The following is a 13,639-nucleotide window of genomic DNA, read 5'->3' on the forward strand; positions in this document are numbered from 1 at the left end:
TATTTTCCACCCATATTAAAAGAAAGTTAAATATGTTGTTACCAAATTGACAAAGGTAACGTCCAAGAATTATATCTTTCCATCTTGTCAGATCTAAATCTTCATCAAGGCGACATGCATGTATACACCAACTTTCAAGCCATTCAAGAATACATGCACTTAGATTCCATAGTTTTGTTTTCAAAGTCTTTTAGGTTCTAAAACTCTTTCACATAAAGTATGTAATGACAAAATTCTTGAAGCAAACATTTGTGCCCAAGAAAAAGATCCCTCTCACATATTTAAAGTCCATGAATTCTCTGATCCACACTTACAAGTTTTATTTTGACATCAAACATCAATTCTTTCATAGTTCCAAATAAATGCAACCTCGATATGAATTGACAAAAAATGAATTTCTTTTACTATATGACCCAACATAGGCCCCAATCAAATAAAAAATGAGTCCCCAAAAATTTGGGTGCACTCTAGCAATACATCAGAGTCCCCTTACAATAGGATGCACTCCAATAGTACATTGAAGTCCCCTTAGAGTAGGGTGCACTCCATTCAAGTGTTCATAAAATTGACACACCTTTAAAAAAAAAAAAAAAAGACTATATCAAATTATACAAATGTTGAAAGATACACACTAGAATAAAAAAGCATCTTATAGCCATATTTATTCAATGCTTTCGTGTTGACAAGTACACACCAAGGACATAATTTGTTTCAGAATCACTATACTGATTTACAATTGTGTTGTATGTATAGACTCTCTTATCTCTTGCATACAACCATCCTACCAACCATGGAATTATGGTTCTCTGCAAGAAGTTTTGAAGTTGCTCGGAAGTTTGCCTCCACATCTTTGGAAATATAAGATATGTCCCTGGCATGTTCCACATCACCCTATATGGAGTGTCATCAAAAATTAAGGTATTGTTTGCATCCAAATCCTCAAATATCTTCCAAATATCACTCAGATTTTTGTGATAAACCCTTGTAAATCCTAACATGATATTTGGATTTTGGCAATTTTTGTTACTCATAAACACCTTGAACTTGGTATACTGCTCAGGAAAACACTTTTGTGTGATGCGTTGCACCCTTGTTAAGTTATAGCAACTCCATATCCATAGCTCAAAGTATTCAGCACAAAAATCCAAAAAACTTTGTGCGTCTGGTCGCACCACATGATAAACTTCATCTTTGTCCTCCACAAGTCGCATGTGTTGAGCCCAAGATGGCATAGAATCTCCATGTTTCATTTCAACTGTCTTGAGAAGTAACCCCTCTAGATCCAAGATAAGTACTCTTTTGATGTCCTTGAAAGCAAATGGTAGGTAATAAGGAGGTGATTCATTCCTTGGACAAGGTCTTGGAGGAGGTTGGATGGGTAATTCAATAGTTTTCTTCAATTTATGCCAGCATATAGCCAATCCATTTTTCTGTAATGGTTCTGAAATTAAAGAACAAGAACACTTAATGCAAACACAACAATAGACATGAGTTTTACATTGTCTACCCTAAGGTTTTATTAGATACCAAAATCCATCTATGATCTACAAAGTCAAATTAAAATCCTGACTCTTTTTTATGCTACACTCTCTCTTAGTCTCAATACCATGGAGTTCAACTAGACTTAAGTCAACTAATAACTACTACTTGTTGTTAAAGGTATTCTTGAAGTGTATAAGGCTTAACCAATGCTCTAGTGTAGAATGGGTATTTAGGTCTCAAGGTCTACCACTTATCCAAGCAAAGATCCATTTAGATATGGAAACCCAATTTTTCTTAATATAATGATATAGAGTGGACAAGTGGTGAATCCTGAGACCAAGCCACTCATGCTACTAGGGATAATAGGTTGGACAAGTGGTGGACCTTGAATGTAAACCCCCCATGTACAAAGTATCAGGGGTTTTGGGTATTTCAATGGACTCTAGCATCTTGGAAACATGGTGGAGCTTACTTCTCTCCATGTTTCAATGGAGTCTATCTTGGATAAATGGTGGAGCATCATTCTCTCCATGTTTCAATGGAGCCTACCTTGGACAAGTGGTGCACGTTTGTTTCTCTCTATGTTTGAACAAATTTAGCTTGGACAAGTGGTGGACCTTGGAACAAAATCCCCATGTAAAACATATCATGGACATTACAAGTGGTGAGAAAAAATACCATTCAATATATAACCTTATAGGTTGGAAAAGTGGTGGACCTTAACACCCAATTAATATTAATATAATGACATAGAGTGGACAAGTGGTGAATCTTGCGACCAAACCTACTAGGAAAAGTACGTTGGACAAGTGGTGGACCATGAATGCAAACCCCCCATGTACAAAATATTACTCATGCTACTAGGAATAATTTGGTATTAAGGTCCATGTTTCAATGGAGCCTAGCTTGGAAAAGTGGTGGACCTTTGTTTCTCTCTATGTTTCAATAGAATTTGCTTGGACAAGTGGTGAACCTTGGAACGAAACCCCCATGTAAAGCATGTCATGGGCATTACAAGTGGTGAGAAAAAATACCATTCAAGGTATAACCTTATAGGCTGGACAAGTGGTGGACCTTAGCACCCAATTCCTCTTATTATAATGACATATAGTGGAAAAGTGGTGAATTGTGAGACCAAACCTACTAGGGATAATAGGTTGGAGAAATGGTTGACCTTGAATGTAAATCACCCATGTACAAAATATCATGGGTTTTGCGTATTTCAATGGAGCCTAGCATCTTGGAGACATGGTGGAACTTACTTCTCTCCATGTTTTAATGGAGCCTATCTAGGAGAAATGGTGGAGGTTCCTTCTCTCCAGGTTTCAATGGAGCCTAGCTTGGACAAGTCGTGGACCTTTGTTTCTCTCTATGTTTGAATATGGTTAGCTTGGACAAGTGGTGGATCTTGGAATGAAACTCCCATGTAAAACATATCATGGGCATTTCAAGTGGCGAGAAAGGATACCATTTAAGATATAACCTTATAGTTGGACAAGTGGTGGACCTTAACACAATATAATGACATAGAGTGTACAAGTGGTGAATCTTGAAACCAAACCACTCATGCTACTAGGGATAATAGGTTAAACAAGTGGTGGGCCTTGAAATAAAACCCCCTAGAGTGTTTCAATGGAGCCTAGCTTGGAAACATGGTAAAGCTTGCTTCTCTCCATGTTTCAATGCAGCCTATCTTGGATAAATGGTGCAGCATCATTCTCTCCATGTTTCAATGGAGCCTAGCTTGGACAAGTGGTGGACCTTTGTTTCTCTCTATGTTTGAATAGAGTTATCTTGGAAAAGTGGTGGACCTTGGAACAAAAACCCCATGTAAAACATATCATGGGCATTACAAGTGGTGAGAAAAAATACCATTCAATATATAACCTTATAGGTTGGACAAGTGGTGGACCTTAACACCCAATTATTCTTAATATAATGACATAGAGTGGATAAGTGGTGAAATTGGGACCAAACCTACTAGGAAATAGGTTGGACAAGTGGTGGACCTTGAATGTAAACGCCCCATGTACAAAATATCACTCATGCTACTAGAAATAATTTGGTATTAAGGTCCATGTTTCAATGCAGCCTAGCTTGGAAAAGTGGTGGACCTTTGTTTCTCTCTATGTTTCAATAGATTTATCTTGGACAAGTGGTGTACCTTGGAACAAAACCCCCATGTAAATCATGTCATGGGCATTACAAGTGGTGAGAAAAAATACCATTCAAGCTATAACATTATAGGTTGGACAAGTGGTGGACCTTAACACCTAATTCCTCTTAATATAATGACATAGAGTGGACAAGTGGTGAATCATGAGACCAAACCTACTAGGGATAATAGGTTGGACAAGTGGTGAACCTTGAATGTAAACCCCCCATGTACAAAAAATTATGGGTATTGGGTATTTCAATGGAGCCTAGCAACTTGGAGGCATGGTGGAGCTTATTTCTCTCCATGTTTCAATGGAGCCTATCTAGGAGAAACAGTGGAGGTTCCTTCTCTCCATGTTTCAATGAGCCTAGCTTGGACAAGTGGTGGACCTTTCTTTCTCTATATGTTTTAATAGAGTTAGCTTGGACAAGTGGTGGACCTTGGAATGAAACCCCCATGTAAAACATATCATGGGCATTTCAAGTGGTGAGAAAGGATACTATTTAAAATATAACCTTATAGGCTGGACAAGTGGTGGACTTTAACACATATTTCTTCTTAATATAATGACATAGAGTGTACAAGTGGTGAATCTTGAGACCAAACCACTCTTGCTACTAGGGATAATAGGTTGGACAAGTGGTGGACCTTGAATGTAAACCCCTCATGTACAAAATTATGGGTTTAGGGTATTTCAATGGATCCTAGCTTGGAGACATGGTGGAGATTACTTCTCTCAATGTTTCGATGGAACCTATCTTGGAGAAATGGTGGATCATCCTTCTCTCCATGTTTCAATGGAGCCTATCTTGGACAAGTGGTGGACCTTTGCTTCTCTCTATGTTTTAATGGAGTTAGCTTGGACAAGTGGTGGGTCTTGAAACAAAACCCCTTTGTAAAACATAGCATGGACATTACAAGTGATGAGGAAAAATATCATTCAAGATATAACCTTATAGGTTGGAAAAGTGGTGATGGACCTTGACAAGTGGTGAAGGATACCATTTAAGATATACCCTTATAGGTTGGACAAGTGGTGGACCTTAACACCCAGTTATTCTTAATATAATGACATAGAGTGGATAAGTGGTGAATCTTAAGACCAAATCACTCATGCTACTAGGTATAATACGTTAGAGAAGTGGTAGACCTTGAATGTAAACACCCCATGTACAAAATATCATGGTTTTAGGGTGTTCAATGGAGCCTAGAATCTCGGAGACATGGTAGATCTTGATTCTTTCCATGTTTGAATGGCACCTATCTTGGAAAAATGATGGAGGTTACTTCTCTCCATACTTCAACGGAGCCTAGCTTTGACAAGTGGTGAACCTTTGCTTCTCTCTATGTTTGAATAGAGTTAGCTTGGACAAGTGGTGGACCTTTGCTTCTCTCTATGTTTGAATAGAGTTAGCTTGGACAAGTGGTGGACCTTGGAATGAAACCCCCGTGTAAAACATATAATGGGCATTTCAAGTGGTGAGAAAGGATACCATTTAAGATATAACCTTATAGGTTGGACAAGTGGTGGACCTTAATACATAGTTCTTCTTAATATAATGACATAGAGTGTACAAGTGGTGTATCTTGAGACCAAACCACCGTGCTACTAGGGATCCTAGCTTGGACAAGTGGTGGACCTTGGAAAAAAGTCCCCCTATACAACATAGATGAGTTTTTTCATGTTTTAATGGAAGAGAGATTCGACAAATGGTGAGCTTGCTTATCTCCATGTGGATTTTAGAACTAGCTTGGACAAGTGGTGGAGCTTTGCTTTTTTACTCTTCATAATACAATGATGTATAGGTTGGTTACATGGTGAATCTTAAGGCCAAACCTCCCATCTTACTAGAGATGATAGGTTGGACAAGTGGTCAACCTTCTATCATTTCTCCATGCCTATAATTAGACAATTAGTAGAACTAGCATCTTTCTATGTTGTCTAGAGCTGAGCTTGGACAAGTAGTGGACCTTGCTACTCTCTTCCCTTGGATTATTAGTTTGAAGACTCATTATATATACTTGCTTAGATCTATATAATTACTCATTAGTTAGGTTACAAGTGGGTATGTAATTTGTTAGCCTCAAGGGACTTTGAATATTGAATAGTAAGAAAGTCAAGTGCTGGTTTGAAGATCTTTTGCTTATCTAAACTAGACTCTAACTCAATAATAAGTTTCATAAGTTCCACGAATTGTCCTATCTAGGCTCCAAAAGAGTCTTAATTGGTTTGTGTTAGATTCTAACTTCCTTGATGGGGTAGAATTCTAAAAAAATGAGGCACTATAAGTTTTACCTTAGCTCAAATGGATTTTTCACTTAAACTCGACTGCAATTTGGCTATCTAGTCTTTGTCTCGATGGAGTTTAACACTAGATACATAGTAGTGATATTTAAGCTTCATGTCTCTTCACTTGATCGAGATATGAGACCATACTTTCAAGGTCACCACTTGTCTTACCTAAAGACCAATGTGAGACATGGGAGCAAGAAAGCCATCCGATATTGTTTTAAGGACTATTACATAGGCAATCGATAACTTAAGTAAAGCAAAAAGATTTGGATCTTTCACAATTAATAACTTAAGTAAAGCCAAAAAGACTTGGATCTTTGACAATTTTTTTCAAACTAAAAAAGCACAATCTCATGCTAACAAAACTATAAATCACAATTGAAAGGTTTGAACAAGAAAAAGATCAACAATCTTAATAAGAAGGATACTTTTCATTTCATTTGATGATTACAAACTAAAATAAAGTCTCTCAAGAAATTGATAAACAAAAATGTAGGTGACTGCTTCATTATTTTGAGCAAAAATATCAAAATCTCTATTGATTGAGCTCCATCTAGTAGTATCCTTTGTAAGATCCTGCAAGAAGGAATAAAAAGAAAGATTTGTTAGATACCATGCACATGAGTGTTCAAGCATGTGTATCAAGAATATATGACATGTCACTAGTACCTTAGGGTTGCTTTCTATCCAGCCTTAGAAGATTGTTCTCAGCTTTCACCTTATTTATATAAGCCTTTGCTGTGGTTGCCTTCAAAACTCCTTTTGTGTTACAACCCAATTGCCTAGCTAAAGTGGTCAATTGTGACGCCTTCATGCTTTCAATGGGTGTACGCTCCTTTGCCAAGATCTCTTGTATTTGGGCTCTTCTCATTTCATTGCAGTGGCTTGTGTCACTTGCATCTTCAATGATAGTTTCATCTCTGTCACCTTTTGCAGGTGGTATTCTTCTTGTAAAGAACACCTTAGCTGACCAAACATCATTTTTTCTGCTTCCAATACTCCATGATTTGTTTGTATTCACTATCATTTGTCACTATAGGTTGTCCATAACGATTAGAAGCAATTAAATCACGCACGTCCCTTCTCTCATCAAGCTGAATCAAGTATGGCAGTAGCTCCTCCAAGAGCATATTGTCAACCATCTTCTCAGCATCAAATTGTGGTGGAAAAATGCAATTGTTTGCTGGTGAAATACATCCCTTGTAAGGAGAGTCATCAATAAGCACTGTTCTTTGTGGATCACATTCAAACCCCATGGCAATTTTGGCTAGAGGCTTGAACATTGCCTCAACGTTTGGATTGTCGGGTCTAAACAATTTTTGAGTTTGAGCGGTGTAGCAAACATCTTGCGACCAAATTGCAAAGAAAGGCAATGTATCCTCAGCTAAGTTGTTTAGTGCTGCAAGGATTTGATACACATTATTCCTAGTAGCTGTCGACCAAATTGCAACATTAAACCTTTGTAAAATAGTCTTCAAGAATTGGATGCAACCTGGCCTGAGTATAATATATCTTTTTGAATCCATTTGCACTGAGTTGTGGTGTGAGGATGGTTGAGGGAACGTTTCAACAATAGACCATTTAAATCCAATATAATTGTAAGCATGGATTTCTCAACATCTACGCTACATGACGTAGTACCAATTGGCAATAGCTCGTGAGTGGACTTTTCAGTCTCTTTTGATGTATGTTGCATTTTTGAAGCATCGATTTCTTGGTTCTCATTATTGGAAGCTTGCTCAAGTTGCACAACACTAGACTCTAGTATAGAAATATCATCCATCTTGGGCACTTTAGAAACCATAGAATCTATGGATTCTATAGTTGTTGACTGAACCATAGGAGCATTATCCATCCCAGTTTGTGAATCTAAGAAAACACACACACAAATGGTATCTCAAAACCACTAGAATTTTATTCACCATATTTATATGTAGAACTCCTAGTAAGAAATTTATTTAAGGTAAAGTCGTTGTTAGAATCCTTGCAACCATTTTCAGCATTCGTACACCAAACACCACTTGTCTAAAATACAATCTACTAACTCAACATTTTCCATCCTACACTTTATTAAAGATGAGTACTTAAAGTGAAAACTAAAAGCCACCCTTGTTGAGGAAACATGGATACAAGGTCCACCAAATGTCCAACCTAGACTACAAGAAAATAATTAGAGATTTGGCTTAGATTTGGATTCAAAGGCCACCACTTATTCAAGTAAGATAACTCCACTTGTTTAAGACAGTAATGTTTGAAGCCCCACCACTTGTCCAACCTAGACATTGATTAAATTTTGGTAAGATTTATCACAAATCTAGAGTAGAATCAAGATTCTATGGCCAAGGTAGTCAAATATGTTAGACAACACACAAAGCATAAGAGCACTCTAGATTCTCGTTGAGCATAAACTAAACAATAATCAAATGTTATATTTACTTGAGATTTCATCCATGAAAAATGAAAATGATGCATGTACTTGAGATTTCCATCCATGTACAATACTTTACAATGTCAAGTAAAGTTATAGTCAGCAAACAACTCTTCTCCTGCTTCAACTTGACAAATAGTCTCAATGCATACATGGCCATATTCTTCTGACTTGATGTGTGAAGAGGTGCATTTATGCCAAGGTGACAAATTTGGATCAAATGTATAGCGTACGTTGGGACAGACATTTGTACTGTGAGAACTATTTATATAGCCCGACACGTTTCCTTCTTCTACACAACCAATAATGTATGATTGATCTTCCTCTTCTTCTATGTTTGGATCCTCTAGAAGAGAATATTTATAAGCTCTTGGAAATATTTTGCATATCTTTTTCCAGTCTTGAAATCTATACTTATGCACTCCATAGTTTAGAATAGTCAAACCACTTTCCAGGGTAGTATGCACAAATAGCCCATAACCAGCTCCTTCAATACATGAAAGTCGCACTTCAAAATCCACACCGTTAATATGGAAAATTACATCTTTGGGAATAGGAAAAGTTGGTGTACCAAAAGAATCTTCATGCCAATCATAGTGTGAAATACATCTAGTTTTTATATCACTTAACTCCTTTGTGTCTGCAAAAAGAAGAAAATATTATGCATAAAATAATGACAATATCAAAGAAAGATATCATTATTTTATAGTCCAATAGGTCCATTGTATGGAAGACTTAGAGTGCCTCTTACATGGTGCCTCCAAGGTTTCCAAAAAATAAAATCATTGGAAAAAAAGGCCACTGTGTCTCCAATCTATTGCCCATTTGAAGCATAGAGAGAACCAAGGTCCACCACTTGTCCAAGCTAGACATGGAGCATTGACACAAGATCCAACACTTATCCAAGAACCCTATAGTATATGTGGTAACATGGGATGCATTGATGCAACAAAAGTAGTCTAGCCTCCTCATCCATCTCTTTTTTTTCTTGTAGCCTAGAGGGATTAGTTTCAAGGTCTATCACTAGTCAAAAACTACACATAGAACATTGATACAAGGTTCCACCACATGTGAAACCTATCATCTCTAGTAGCATGGATGGTTTGATATCAAGGTTCATCGCGTGTCCTACCTATACTCTATTGTAGCATATAGATTCTGGTTGGTGGTACTACACTTGTCCAAACTTGGCTTGTTGTTGATATCTGGAGGTAATCAAGGGTCCTCCACTTGTCCAAGTTAGGCATATAAAACAATTGCAAGGTCCACCATGTGTACAACATATGATTGATTATAGCATGCATGGTCTTATTTCATGGGCAACCATCTTCTCTCCAACATGTGTCCAACTTCGGCTCCATTGAAGCATGGAGAGAAGCAAGGTCCACCACTTATCAAAGCTATTATTTTCTCCCAGTGCTTTCAAAACCCATAATACGTTGTACATGGGGGGGGGGGGGGGGATTCTTGTTTCAAGGTCCACCACTTGGCTAAGATTGGATCCATTGAAACATAAAGAGAAGCAAGCTCTACCATTTGTCCAAGCTAGGAGCCATTGAAACATGAAAACCCCATAATATGTTGTATACGGGGGGTGTTTTTCAAGGTCTACCACTTGTCTAAGCTATGGTCCATTGGAACATGGAGAGAAGCAAAGCTCCACCACTTTTCTAAGCTAGCCATTGAAACATGGAGAGAAGCAAGCTCCATTGTTTGTCTAAGCTAGGCTCCATTGGAACATGGAGAAAACAAGCTCCACCACTTGCCTATTATTGCATAGAGATTCTGGTTTGAAGGTCCACCACTTGTCCAACCTTGCCTTCATGTATGGAGATAATCAAGAGTGCAATGCTTCTCTAAGCTAGGGACATAAAAGAGTTTCAAGGTCCACTACATATACGATCTATGATGGGTTGTAGCATGGGAGGTTTCATTTTAAGGTTGACCACTTCTCCAGCTCCGCTTGTCCAACCTCAGATCCATTGAAGAATGGAGAATAAAGGTGTACCAACTCTCCAAAATAGGCAAGACAATCTCTATAAAACCCATGAATTGTTAATATATGCTATGCTGTGGAGTTTTGTTTGAAGTTCCACTCCTTATCCAAGCTACAATCCATTGAAGCATGGAACTAAGTAAGATATATCTCTAGTCCAAGATAGGATCCATTGAAACATAGAGAGAATCAAGGTCCACCACTTGTCCAAGCTATGCATGGGTAATTGATATAAGGACCACTACGTTTTCACCTATACTATGCTCTATCATGGATGGTTTCATATCCCACCAATTTTCCAACCTATTTAGTAGGTTGTATTATGGGGGTTTGGTTTCAAGGTACTTCACTTGTCTAAGGTGGGTTCCATTGAACCATGGAGAGAAACTATGTCTACCACTTGTCCGAAATATGCTCCTTTAAAACATAAAAACAAGGTCCACCACTTGTCCAAGCTAAAGTTTCTCTCCATTGAAGCATGGAGAGAAACAAGGTCTACCACCTGTCCAAAATATGCTCCATTGAAACATAAAAGCAAGGTCCACCACTTGTCCAAGCTAATATAACAAATGGGTGTTGGTTACAAGGTGTACCACACTTGACTAAACTAGTCTTCATGCAAGGTCTACCACATGTCCAAGCTATATGAGCTTGTTTTGAAGGTCTACCACACCTCTTGAAATTAGGATCCATGTAAGGTCCACCTTTTGTCAAGCTATGCATTTAATGAGTACTAAAACTAAGTAAATTGCAGTACTTAAATACCTTTCCAAGCTCATTAAGATTTTGGTCTCTAAGGCCGGCCACCACCACATGTCTAATCTATGCTCTAATTGATTACTTATGCTAGTTCTCAAAGTCCAAACATAAGCTCCCTTCTAGCAAGGTTAGTTTAAATTTAGGCTCGAGCACCTGTCTAAGCTAGGTTCAATTTATGAAGCATCACCATTTAACCATGCTACGATCTAATGTATCATATCAAGGGGTATTGATAAAAGGTCCAAAACTTATTGAGTTCAAGCTCTTAAGTAATTAAGTCTTTGTGAGTATTAAATGTTATAGTTTTAGTCTACAGATCCACCATTCAAAAACTCAAGTAATTTACTATTTACATTCAAACCTTGAATGCTTGAGATACAAAATACAAACTCAATCAATACTATATAAAGCAAAATCTAACATTAAGAGTATCAAATCAGTAACAAGAAACACTAACATGCACAAGAAACTCAAAACAACGTGTCTCCATTTCCAAAAAGTCCTCCATTGACAGAGGATGGTGTTGTTGTTGTTCTTCTTCTCTTTGTGGAGAGCACTCCTCTGTAACAGGCACAATGTCGCCTGATTGCGAAGTGGATTGTTGAAGTCCAGCCCATTTTTCTATATCTTCATGAGACTTAACAAAGTCTAGCAGCATGGTCTCCACGCTTTTTGCCTCCTCCACACTATCAATTAAGCAGATAACTTCTTTTTTCTATTGTATTCCTTCTTGTGCAACCAAGGAGCCATCACCAAAAAAATCAACAAGCTTGCGGTCTTCAAAACAATATGTACGAATGTAGTGCTTGACCAAAGCTCTTTTTTTGGCCTCCAAATATTGCAAATCTGACATATCGTTATCTACTACTTGAAGAAGAGAACAATCAATTGGCATGGGATGTTGCTCTAATCTTCTTCTCAGGTCTTCAAATGCATTGCCTTGTCCCAAGAAGGCAATAACTGTTAGGAATTGAATTGCTCCTTTGCAAGGAGCTGATGGAAAGTGATGCAATGCACCACAACAATGGTAGCTCAGATTATCTCCCATGGCGTCAAAGGCACATTGCAATTTTGTGTGAAGTTAGTGAATCCACAAATGCAAGAAAGACAAATCCAGGATCTGTTGACCCTCCAGCAATAGCCAAGATCCCATCCAAAGCATTGTTAAATGTCTCCTCACTCCACTTCAAATTGCCTCCAACGTTTTTTGTCATATCTAAAACACATAAGCCAATAGGCACTTTATTATTGAAGTGGCGCATCAAGTAGAGATTGCCTTCCATTTGTAGGCTCACCACATAGATTGACCATGGCAAATCTCTAGGCTCAGTTTTCTCCTTTTGAAGGTGAATTGCCCATTGCATGTATTTTATTGCTCCATCTGGAAAAGCCATTTTCTTTGTTCCACGCGTCAAACTAGATCTGATCCATTCCTCGCATAGCATTAAAATTGTTTTTATAAACAACATCATTGATGTTATACATTTTGACCACCTCCTCCCAGTCTTTACATGGTGAAGACTCATTCAAATTGTTGAAGCCTTCAAGAAGTGCATCTTGAATCAATTTGTCTTGCTTCAACTGCTTGATTCGATCATACATGTCAGTTGCATCACCATCCTTTGCACTCTTTGACAGTAAAATCTTCTCATCTCTAATCTCTTCTTGAATAGTCTTTACCTCTGATTCCTCAAGGCCACAAAGGTATCTAAATACAGTTGTTGGGGGTTTCTTATTCTCCTCTTCTAGATTTTCAATGATTTCTATCCAGCAATCATAAACTAAATCAGAGTACGTGACCATGTGTGCCTGTTTAGCAATCCAACTTGCTGCTTCACTCATTCTTGCCAATTGAAGAAAAGCCTAAAAAGAAATAGAGAAATAATTAAACTATTGAGCAAGATTTGTTAATTAAACACTATCAAAAAGACAAAGAAAATAACTTACATCCCATCCGGCACGAGATGCATGTCCCTCTGCAATTCCACTTGCTGCCTTTGGTGGTCGTCCTGAGAAGATCCATTGACTCCATAAATGTCTCAATATTTGGCTGTAAGGTTGCTTGACATACAATGCCTGAGCCTCCTCATTTGCAATGGCAGATATAGCAGTTGCAACAAATGGAGGAGCATTCACAACAATGCGAGCCTTTCTAAATTTATACACGCTAATCAGTCTTTCAAATATCTCTTTGTTGTTTTGTTCATTGTGAAGCAAAACTTTTGCAGCATAGATTGAATGCTGCCCATCAAGAATCCAATAATGATAATCTTTAATTTTTTGCTCCTCTACCTCTTCTACTGCCAAAGGAGTCCCCTTCTTTGATTTTGCATTTCGAACAGGCATCAAATATGCACATGCTGCAGGCTTGGTCGTACTCCGTGAAAATCCAAATAACACACTTTCAGCGTGTTTTTATCCATAATACGTGCATTATAGTGATCAGGAGCAAGCCAACAATTTTGAATAGGGATATCAAATTCCCTATATTGGAAAGGAAAATAATTTATGTACTTATTCATT

The sequence above is a fragment of the Adiantum capillus-veneris genome, chromosome 25 (genome assembly GCF_014529385.1).
Source record: "Adiantum capillus-veneris isolate H3 chromosome 25, ASM1452938v2, whole genome shotgun sequence".
Taxonomy (NCBI): Eukaryota; Viridiplantae; Streptophyta; class Polypodiopsida; order Polypodiales; family Pteridaceae; genus Adiantum; species Adiantum capillus-veneris.